This window comes from Arachis ipaensis, chromosome B8 (genome assembly GCF_059453495.1).
Source record: "Arachis ipaensis isolate K30076 ecotype BB chromosome B8, ASM5945349v1, whole genome shotgun sequence".
Classification (NCBI taxonomy): Eukaryota; Viridiplantae; Streptophyta; class Magnoliopsida; order Fabales; family Fabaceae; genus Arachis; species Arachis ipaensis.
The window spans coordinates 57527080-57538224 of record NC_142443.1 but is presented as its reverse complement, the minus strand read 5'-3'; the positions used below and the strand labels follow the sequence as shown (position 1 = coordinate 57538224).

The following is an 11145-nucleotide window of genomic DNA, read 5'->3' as shown; positions in this document are numbered from 1 at the left end:
CTCAGGATCATAAGCTTCTTCTTCATAAGAAGCCTCTTGAGTACTGTTGGATGCAGCTTGCATTCCATGCAGACTCTGAGAGATCATATTGACTTGCTGAGTCAATATTTTATTCTGAGCCAATATGGTATTCAGAGTATCAACTTCAAGAACTCCCTTCTTCATAGGCGTCCCATTGCTCACAGGATTCCTTTCAGAAGTGTACATGAACTGGTTATTAGCAACCATGTCAATGAGTTCTTGAGCTTCTGCAGGCGTTTTCTTTAGGTGAATGGATCCACCTGCAGAAGTGTCCAGTGACATCTTTGATAGCTCAGATAAACCATCATAGAATATATCCAGGATGGTCCATTCTGAAAGCATGTAAGAAGGACACTTTTTGGTCAACTGTTTGTATCTTTCCCAAGCTTCATAGAAGGATTCACCTTATTTCTGTCTGAAGGTTTGAACATCAGCTCTAAGCTTGCTCAGCTTTTGAGGAGGAAAGTACTTGGCTAAGAAAGCCGTGACCAGCTTATCCCAAGAGTTCAGGCTGTCTTTGGGTTGAGAATCCAACCATAATCTAGCTCTGTCTCTTACAGCAAAAGGGAAAAGCATGAGCCTGTAGACTTCAGGATCTACTCTATTAGTCTTAACAGTATCACATATCTGCAAGAACTCAGTTAAGAACTGAAAAGGATCTTCAGATGGAAGTCCATGAAACTTGCAGTTCTGCTGCATCAGAGAAACAAATTGAGGTTTCAGCTCAAAGTTGTTTGCTCCAATGGCAGGAATGGAGATGCTTCTTCCATGTAAATTGGAATTAGGTGCAGTAAAGTCACCAAGCATCTTCCTTATATTATTATTATTTTCGGCTGCCATCTCCTCTTCCTGTTCAAAAATTTCTGAAAGGTTATCTCTGGATTGTTGTATTTTAGCTTCTCTTAGTTTTCTTTTCAGAGTCCTTTCAGGTTCTGGATCTGCTTCCACAAGAATGTTCTTATCCTTGCTCCTGCTCATATGACAAAGAAGAAGGCACAGAAAAATAATAATAATAACGGAGATCCTTTATACCACAGTATAGGGATCCCTTTGTAAGTGGAAGAAAAGGGGGAGATAAAGAATGTAATATAATGGAAGAAACACAACTGTGAGGAGGCTAGAGATGTGAGATGAGATGTTAGGATATGAATGAATAAATAGAATAAGATGGGGGAGGAATAATTTTCGAAAATTATTTTGAAAAAGAGTTAGTGATTTTCGAAAATTGGTTTTTGAAAGTTAGTTAGTATTTTTCGAAAATTTTTGAATTCAAAAATAAAAATAATTAGTTAAAAAAAAAGAAATTTTTGAAAAAGAGGGAAGATATTTTCGATAATTGAGAGAGAGAGAGTTAGTTAGGAGGTTTTGAAAAAGTTAAGAAACAAACAAAAAGTTAGTTAGTTAGTTGAAACAAATTTTGAAAAGATAAGAAGTTAGGAGGTTAGAGAAGATATTTTGAAAAGATATTTTTGAAAAAGATAAGATAAGAAGATATTTTTGAAAAGATATGATAGAAATTAGTTTTTGAAAAAGATTTGATTTTTAAAATCACAGTTAATGACTTGATTCATAAGAAATCACAAGATATGATTCTAGAACTTAAAGTTTGAAACTTTCTTAACAAGCAAGTAACAAACTTCAAATTTTTGAATCAAAACATTAATTGACTATGTTATTTTCGAAAATTTGATGGAAAAATAAGAAAAAGATTTTTGAAAAACATTTTTGGAATTTTCGAAAATAACTAAGAATTTTGAAAAAGATTTGATTTTTGAAAAAGATTTTGAAAAAGATAAGATTTTCAAATTGAAAATTTGATTTGACTCATTAGAAACAACTTGATTTTAAAAATTTTTGAAAAAGTCAATCCAAATTTTCGAATTTGATGAGAGAAAAAGGGAAAGATATTTTTTTTGATTTTTTTGAATTTTTATGAAAACATGAAAATTATGCAATGCATGAAATTTTTAGATCAAAACAATGAATGCATGCAAGAATGCTATGAATGTCAAGATGAACACCAAGAACACTATGAGGATTATGATGAACATCAAGAACATATTTTTGAAAAATTTTTAATGCAAAGAAAACATGCAAGACACCAAACTTAGAATTCTTTAATGTTTAGACACTAAGAATTCAAGAATGCATATGATAAACATGAAAAGACACAAAACAAAAAATCATCAAGATCAAACAAGAAGACTTACCAAGAACAACTTGAAGATCATGAAGAACACTATTAATGCATGATATTTTCGAAAAAAAAATGCAAGATGCATATGCAATTGACACCAAACTTATAACATGACTCAAGACTCAAACAAGAAACACAAAAATATTTTTTTGATTTTTATGATTTTCTAATTTTTTTTGGATTTTTATTTTATATTTTTCGAAAAATTAAAAAAAAGAAAAATAAGGATTCCAAAATTTTTAATATGAATTCCAGGAATCTTACCATGTTAGTCTTAAAGCTCCAATCAAAGGTTCTGGCATGGCTTAACAGCCAGCCAAGCTTTAACATATAATTACATGGGCTGGAGTGATTAGTTGAATACTAATCCCAAAGTAATTTGGGTATGGCTTTACAGCCAGATATGATTCAACATATTTCATGAAACACTAGAATTCATTCTTAAAAATTTTGAAGCCATAGAATAATTTATTTTTGAAAACATTTTTATTATTTTTTTTTTTCGAAAACAGATGAGAGATTTTTGAAAATATTTTTGAAAAATTTTTGAAAATAAAATAAAAAGAAAATTACCTAATCTGAGCAACAAGATGAGCCGTCAGTTGTCCAAACTCAAACAATCCCCGGCAACGGCGCCAAAAACTTGGTGCACGAAATTGTGATCTCCAGGCTCGAACAAATCCTGGTAATGGATCCAAAGCTTGGTGCTCTGATCTTAATTCATGATTGTCACAACTTCGATACAACTAACCAGCAAGTGCACTGGGTCGTCCAAGTAATACCTTACGTGAGTAAGGGTCGAATCCCACGGAGATTGTTGGTATGAAGCAAGCTATGGTCACCTTGTAGATCTCAGTCAGGCAGATATAAAACAGTTATGTGGTTTTCGAATATTAATTAATAAAATAGGGATAGAGATACTTATGTAAATTATTGGTAGGAATTTCAAATAAGCGAATGGAGATACTTTTCGTTCCTCTAAACCTCTGCTTTCCTGCTATCTTCATCCAATCAGTCTTACTCCTTTCCATGGCTGGCTTTATGCAAGGGCATCACCGTTGTCAGTGGCTACATCCCCTCCTCTCAGTGAATAATATGCTCACGCACCCTGTCACGGCACGGCTATTCATCTGTCGGTTCTCGATCATGCTGGAATAGGATTCACCCTCCTTTTGCGTCTGTCACTAACGCCCAACAATCGCGAGTTTGAAGCTCGTCACAGTCATTCAATCATTGAATCCTACTCAGAATACCACAGACAAGGTTTAGACCTTCCGGATTCTCTTGAATGCCACCATCATTCTAGCTTACGCCACGAAGATTCTGGTTAGGAGATCTAAGAGATACTCATTCTAGCTTAATTCATGTAGAACAGAAGTGTTTGTCAGGCACGCGTTCATAAGGGAGATGGTGATGAGCGTCACACATAATCATCACCTTCATCACGTTCTTGGGTGCGAATGGATATCTTAGAAGAGAAATAAGAAGAATTGAATAGAAAACAGTAGTACTTGCATTAATCTTTGAGGAACAGTAGAGCTCCACACCTTAATCTATGGAGTGTAGAAACTCCACCGTTAAAAATACATAAGTGAAGGTCCAGGCATAGCCGAGATGGCCAGCCCCCTAAAACGTGATCAAAGGATCATAAGGTAATCCCAAGATGCCTAATACAATAGTAAGAGGTCCTATTTATAATAAACTAGCTACTAGGGTTTACATGAGTAAGTATTTGATGTATAAATCCACTTACGGGGCCCACTTGGTGTGTGTTTGGGCTGAGCTTAAGTGTTGCACGTGCAGAGGCCATTTGTGGAGTTGAACACCAGTTTTTGTGCCAGTTTGGGCGTTCAACTCTGGTTTTGGATCCTTTTCTGGCGCTGGACGCCAGATTTGGGTAGAAAGCTGGCGTTGAACGCCAGTTTACGTCGTCAATTCTTGGCCAAAGTATGGACTATTATATATTGCTGGAAAGCCCTGGATGTCTACTTTCCAACGCAATTGGAAGCGCGCCATTTCGAGTTGTGTAGCTCAAGAAAATCCACTTTGAGTGCAGGGAGGTCAGAATCCAACAGCATCAGCAGTCCTTTTTCAACATCTGAATCTGATTTTTGCTCAAGTCCCTCAATTTCAGCCAGAAAATACCTGAAATCACAGAAAAACACACAAACTCATAGTAAAGTCCAGAAATGTGAATTTAACATAAAATCTATTAAAAACATCCCTAAAAGTAACTAGATTCTACTAAAAATATACTAAAAACAATGCCAAAAAGCGTATAAATTATCCGCTCATCACTTACGCACTAAGAATTCAAGAATGCATATGATAAACATGAAAAGACACACAACAAAAAATCATCAAGATCAAACAAGAAGACTTACCAAGAACAACTTGAAGATCATGAAGAACACTATGAATGCATGAAATTTTCGAAAAATGCAAGATGCATTTGCAATTGACACCAAACTTATAACATGACTCAAGACTCAAGACTTAAACAAGAAACAGAAAAATATTTTTGATTTTTTTTTATTTTCTAAATTTTTTGGATTTTTTTTTCTTCGAAAATTAAAAGAAAAAATAAGGATTCCAAAATTTTTAATATGAATTCCAAGCTTTCAAAGAAAGCTCCAGTCCAAAACACTAGACATGGCCAATGGCCAGCCAAGCTTTAGCATGTAACACCAGAGTATATTGCTCTTGATAACAAATTGCTGCTCATCATTTATCAAGTATGTAACTTACCTCTGATGGTTTGGAAGCCTCAGTCCAAAAGAATTTAGACATGGCTTTACAACCAGCCAAGCTTCACATGCTTCATGAAACACTAGAATTCATTCTTAAAAATCTTGAATAAAATTTTTGAAAACATTTTTATTTTTTTTTTCGAAAACAGATGAGAGATTTTTGAAAATATTTTTGAAAGATTTTTGAAAACAAAACGAAAAGAAAATTACCTAATCTGAGCAACAAGATGAGCCGTCAGTTGTCCAAACTCAAACAATCCCCGGCAACGGCGCCAAAAACTTGGTGCACGAAATTGTGATGTCCAGGCTCAAGCAATCCCTGGCAACGTGAGCAACTTGGTACGCGTAATCGTGATTACACTTTAATTATGTAAAATTCATGGCTCTTTCTTTCCCTGGTAATGGCGCCAAGAACATGGTGCCAATACCATGGTTCACAACTTCGATACAACTAACCAGCAAGTGCATTGGGTCGTCCAAGTAATACCTTACGTGAGTAAGGGTCGAATCCCACGGAGATTGTCGGTATGAAGCAAGCTATGGTCACCTTGTAAATCTCAGTCAGGCAGATATAAAGTGATAATGGTGTTTTCGAATAATAAATAAAAGACTAGGGATAGAGGTACTTATGTAATTCATTGGTAGGAATTTCAGATAAGCGAATGGAGATGCTTTTTGTTCCTCTGAACCTCTGCTTTCCTGCTATCTTCATCCAATCAGTCTTACTCCTTTCCATGGCTGGCTTTATGTGATACATCACCACTGTCAATGGCTACTTTCGGTCATCTCTCGGGAAAATGATCCAATGCCCTGTCACGGCACGGCTAATCGTCTGGAGGCATCACCCTTGTCAATGGCTTCATCTTATCCTCTCAGTGAATAATATGCTCACGCACCCTGTCACGGCACGGCTATTCATCTGTCGGTTCTCGATCATGCTGGAATAGGAGTTACTATCCTTTTGCGTCTGTCACTAACGCCCTGCAACCGCGAGTTAGGAGCTCGTCACAGTCATTCATTCATTGAATCCTACTCGGAATACCACAGACAAGGTTTAGACTTTCCGGATTCTTTTGAATGCCGCCATCATTCTAGCTTACGCCACGAAGATTCTGGTTAGGAGATCTAAGAGATATTCATTCTAGCTTAATTCATGTAGAACAGAAGTGTTTGTTAGGCACGCGTTCATAAGGGAGAAGGATGATGAGCGTCACACATAATCATCACCTTCATCATGTTCTTGGGTGCGAATGGATATCTTAGAAGCGAAATAAGATGAATTGAATAGAAAACAGTAGTACTTTGCATTAATCTTTGAGGAACAGCAGAGCTCCACACCTTAATCTATGGAGTGTAGAAACTCTACCGTATGAAAATACATAAGTGAAGGTCCAGGCATGGCCGAGATGGCCAGCCCCCTAAAACGTGATCAAAGGATCATAAGGTAATCCAAAGATGTCAAATACAATAGTAAGAGGTCCTATTTATAATAAACTAGCTACTAGGGTTTACATGAGTAAGTAATTGATGCATAAATCCACTTCTAGAGCCCACTTGGTGTGTGCTTGGGCCGAGCCTTAACTTTCCACGTGCAGAGGCCATTTGTGGAGTTGAACGCCAGGTTTTGATCCATTTCTGGCGTTCAACTCTGGTTTTGGATCCTTTTCTGGCGCTGGACGCCAGATTTGGGCAGAGAGCTGGCATTGAACGCCAGTTTACATCGTCTATTCTTGGCCAAAGTATGGACTATTATATATTTCTGGAAAGCCTTGGATGTCTACTTTCCAACGCAATTGGAAGCGCGCTATTTCGAGTTCTGTAGCTCCAGAAAATCGACTTTGAGTGCAGGGAGGTCAGAATCCAACAGCATCAGCAGTCCTTCTTCAACCTCTGAATCTGATTTTTGCTCAAGTCCCTCAATTTCAGTCAGAAAATACCTGAAATCACAGAAAAACACACAAACTCATAGTAAAGTCCAGAAATGTGAATTTAACATAAAATCTATTAAAAACATCCCTAAAAGTAACTAGATTCTACTAAAAATATACTAAAAACAATGCCAAAAAGCGTATAAATTATCCGCTCATCAATAGGCTAGAATTATTGGCGGCCATTCCTGAGATTCGGAATATCTAAACATTGTCTGTGGTATTCTGAGTAGGATCTAGGAAGGGATGGCTGTGACGAGCTTCAAACTCGCGATTGTTGGGCGTGTGACAGACGCAAAAGGATCAATGGATCCTATTCCAACATGATCGAGAACCGACAGATGATTAGCCGTGCGGTGACAACACATTTGGAATGTTTTCACTGAGAGGATGGGAAGTAGCCATTAACAACGGTGATGCCCAACATAAAGCTTGCCATGGAAAGGAGTATGAATGATTGGAAGAAGGCAATAGGAAAGCAGAGGTTCAGGAGGAACAAAGCATCTTCATACGCTTATCTGAAATTCCAACCAAAGAATTACATAAGTATCTCTATCTTTATTTTATATTTTATTTATCTTTTAATTATCAATTCTCCATCACCATATGAATTAGCCTGACTGAGAGTTACAAGGTGACCATAGCTTGCTTCAAGCCGACAGTCTCCGTGGGATCGACCCTTAATCACGTAAGGTTTATTACTTGGACGACCCAGTGCACTTGCTGGTTAGTTGTGCAGAATTGTGACAAAGTGTGATTCATGTTTAAGAGCTGCAAGTCCTTTGGCACCATTGTTGATGATCACAATTTCGTGCACCAAGTTTTTGGCACCGTTGCCGGGGATTGTTCGAGTTTTGACAATGGTGCACGAATTGTGAATCACACTTTTCACAACTCGTACCACTAACCAGCAAGTGCACTGGGTCGTCCAAGTAATACCTTACGTGAGTAAGGGTCAAATCCCACGGAGATTGTTGGTTTGAAGCAATCTATGGTTATCTTGCAATTCTTAGTCAGGAAGTCAATTATATTTATCAGTTGAATTGCGAATGAACAAGAGAGCATGGGTTAAAGGTTACTTGTTATGCAGTAATGGAGAATATGTTGGAGTTTTGGAGATGCCTTGTCTTCTGAATCTCTGCTTTCCTCTGTCCTCTGATTCACGCACGCACGTCCTTCTATGGCAAGCTGTGTGTTGGGGCATCACCGTTGTCAATGGTTACATCCCCTCCTCTTGTGAAAATGGTCCAAATGCTCTGTCACAGCACGGCTAATCATCTGAGGTTCCTGATCATGCTGGAATAGGATTCACCCTCCTTTTGCGTCTGTCACTACGCCCAGCACTCGCGAGTTTGAAGCTCGTCACAGTCATTCAATCCCTGAATCCTACTCGGAATACCACAGACAAGGTTTAGACTTTCTGGATTCTCATGAATGCCGCCATCAATCTAGCTTATACCACGGAGATTCTGATTAAGAAATCTAAGAGATATTCATTCAATCTAATGTAGAACGGAGGTGGTTGTCAGGCACGCGTTCGTGGGGGAATGATGATGATTGTCACGTTCATCACATTCATGTTGAAGTGCGAATGAATATCTTAGATAGGAACACGCATATTTGAATAGAAAATAGGAATACTTGCATTAATTCATCGAGACACAGCAGAGCTCCTAACCCCCAACGATGGAGTTTAGAGACTCATACCTTCAAAGAGTACAAAATTTAGATCTAAAATGTCATGAGATATGAAATAAGTCTCTAAAAGTTGTTTAAATACTAAACTAGTAGCCTAGGTTTACAAAAAATGAGTAAACTATGACAGATGGTGCAGAGATCCACTTCTGGGGTCCACTTGGTGTGTGCTGGGGCTGAGACTTAAGCAATTCACGTGCATAAGGCCATTTTGGGCGTTCAACGCCAGTTTTGGATCCATTTCTGGCGTTGAACTCCAACTTTTAATCCTTTTCTGGTGCTGGACGCCAGAATTGGGCAGAGAACTGGCGTTGAACGCCAGTTTACGTCATCTATCCTTGAGCAAAGTATGGACTATTATATATTGCTGGAAAGCCCTGGATGTCTACTTTCCAACGCAATTGGAAGCACGCCATTTCGAGTTCTGTAGCTCCATTAAATCCACTTTGAGTGCAGGGAGGTCAGAATCCAACAGCATCAGCAGTCATTTTTCAGCCTGAATCAGATTTTTGCTCAGCTCCCTCAATTTCAGCCAGAAAAATACCTGAAATTACAAAAAACACACAACTCATATTAAAGTCCAGAAATATGAATTTTTTCTAAAAACTAATGAAAATAAACTAAAAACTAACTAAAACATACTAAAAACTATATGAAATTAACCCCAAAAAGCGTATAAAATATCCGCTCATCACAACACCAAACTTAAACTGTTGCTTGTCCTCAAGCAACTAGACAAATAAAATAGGAGACTAATGGGTTGAGAAGCAATAATATCTCAGAGTTTTTGAGTGAAGCTCACATTCCAATTAGATGAGCGGGACTAGTAGCTTTTTGCTTCCGAACAGTTTTGGCATCTCACTTTATCCATTGAAGCTCAGAGTGATTGGCATCTATAAGAACTTAGAATTCAGATAGTGTTATTGATTCTCCTATTTTAGTATGATGATTCTTGAACACAGCTATTTCATGAGTCTTGGCCGTGGCCCTAAGCACTTTGTTTTCCAGTATTACCACCGGATACATAAATGCCACAGACACATAATTGGGTGAATCTTTTCAGATTGTGGCTCAGCTTTGCTAAAGCCCCCAATTAGAGGTGTCCAGGGTTTTTAAGCACACTCTTCTTTTTGCTTTGGACCTTGACTTTAACCGCTCAGTCTAAAGTTCACACTTGACACCTACACGCCACAAGCACATGGTTAGGGACAGCTTGGTTTAGCCGCTTAGACCAGGATTTTATTCCTTTAGGCCCTCCTATCCACTGATGCTCAAAGCCTTGGGATCCTTTTTATTTGCCCTTGCCTTTTGGTTTTAAGGGTTATTGGCTTTTTGCTCTTGCCTCTTGGTTTTAAGAGCTTTTGGCTTTTTCTGCTTGCTTTTTCTTTTTCTTTCTATTTTTTTTCACCTATTTTATTATATATATATATATATATATATATATATATTTTCTGCAAGCTTTGTTCTTTGCTGCTTTTTCTTGCTTCAAGAATCATTTTTATGATTTTTCAGATTATCAATAACATGTCTCATGTTCATCATTCTTTCAAGAGCCAACATATTTAACAGTCTTAAACAACAAATTCAAAAGACATATGCACTGTTCAAGCATTTATTCAGAAGACAGAAAGCATTGCCACCACATGTTACTAATTAGAATTTTTCTTATTAAAAACTCGAAATTTTATTGCCTCTTATTCAAAAGATCTACTATTTTATTCATGTTTGCTGATGATGAGAAAAATAGACTATAACTTAATTGGGGATAAAATCAAAATAGACACTAATTACTACTAATGATCATGTAATGAAGACACAAACATAGATAAGCACTTAACACAGAGAAAATGAAAAACAGAGAAAGTAAGAACAAGGAACGAGTCCACCTTAGTGATGATGGCATTTCCTTCTTGAGGAACCAATGATGTTCTTGAGCTCTTTTATGTCTCTTCCTTGCCTTTGTGGCTTGATTCCTAGTGATTTTTGGTATTTCTATCCTCAGTTGCTTCCAATAATTATGTGGAGGGAAGTGCATCCCTTGAGGTATCTCAGGGATCTCTTGATTTGCAGCCACATGTTCTACCACTGAGCTATAGATCCTTCACATAATTGTTTTACCACACCAAACTTAGAATGTTGCTCGCCCTCGAGCAAAAGAAGAAGGAATAGATGAAGAAGAAGATGTGGAAAAAAAAAACTAGGATTATGAGGAGAGAAGGTGGGGATCCTGTGGGGTTCACAGATCTTGAAATGATCCTGTGAGGTCCACAGATCTTGAGGTGTCAAGGCATTTACATCCCTGCACCAATTTAGGCATGCAAAATGCCCTTGCACACAACTCTGGGCGTTCAGCGCCAGGTTGGTGCCCATTTTGGGCGTTCAACGCCCATTTACTAGCCATTTCTGGCGTTGAACGCCAGAACCATGCTTGTTCTGGGCGTTCAGCGCCAGGATGTTGCCCATTTTGGGCGTTCAGTGCCAGAACCATGCTCTGTTCTGGCGTTGAACGCCAGACAGGTGCTTCCTCCAGGGTGTGATTTTTCTTCTGCTGTTT

The 11145-nt window shown here is 37.9% G+C and overlaps 1 non-coding gene across 1 annotated transcript; it reads left to right on the top strand.

Moving 5' to 3' along the window:
- Positions 1–357: 357 nt before the first annotated feature.
- On the top strand, positions 358–465 carry LOC148548211 (small nucleolar RNA R71). The gene has a single exon (XR_015898296.1). It is a non-coding gene; the product is annotated as a small nucleolar RNA R71 (small nucleolar RNA).
- The last annotated feature ends 10680 nt before the right edge of the window (positions 466–11145 follow it).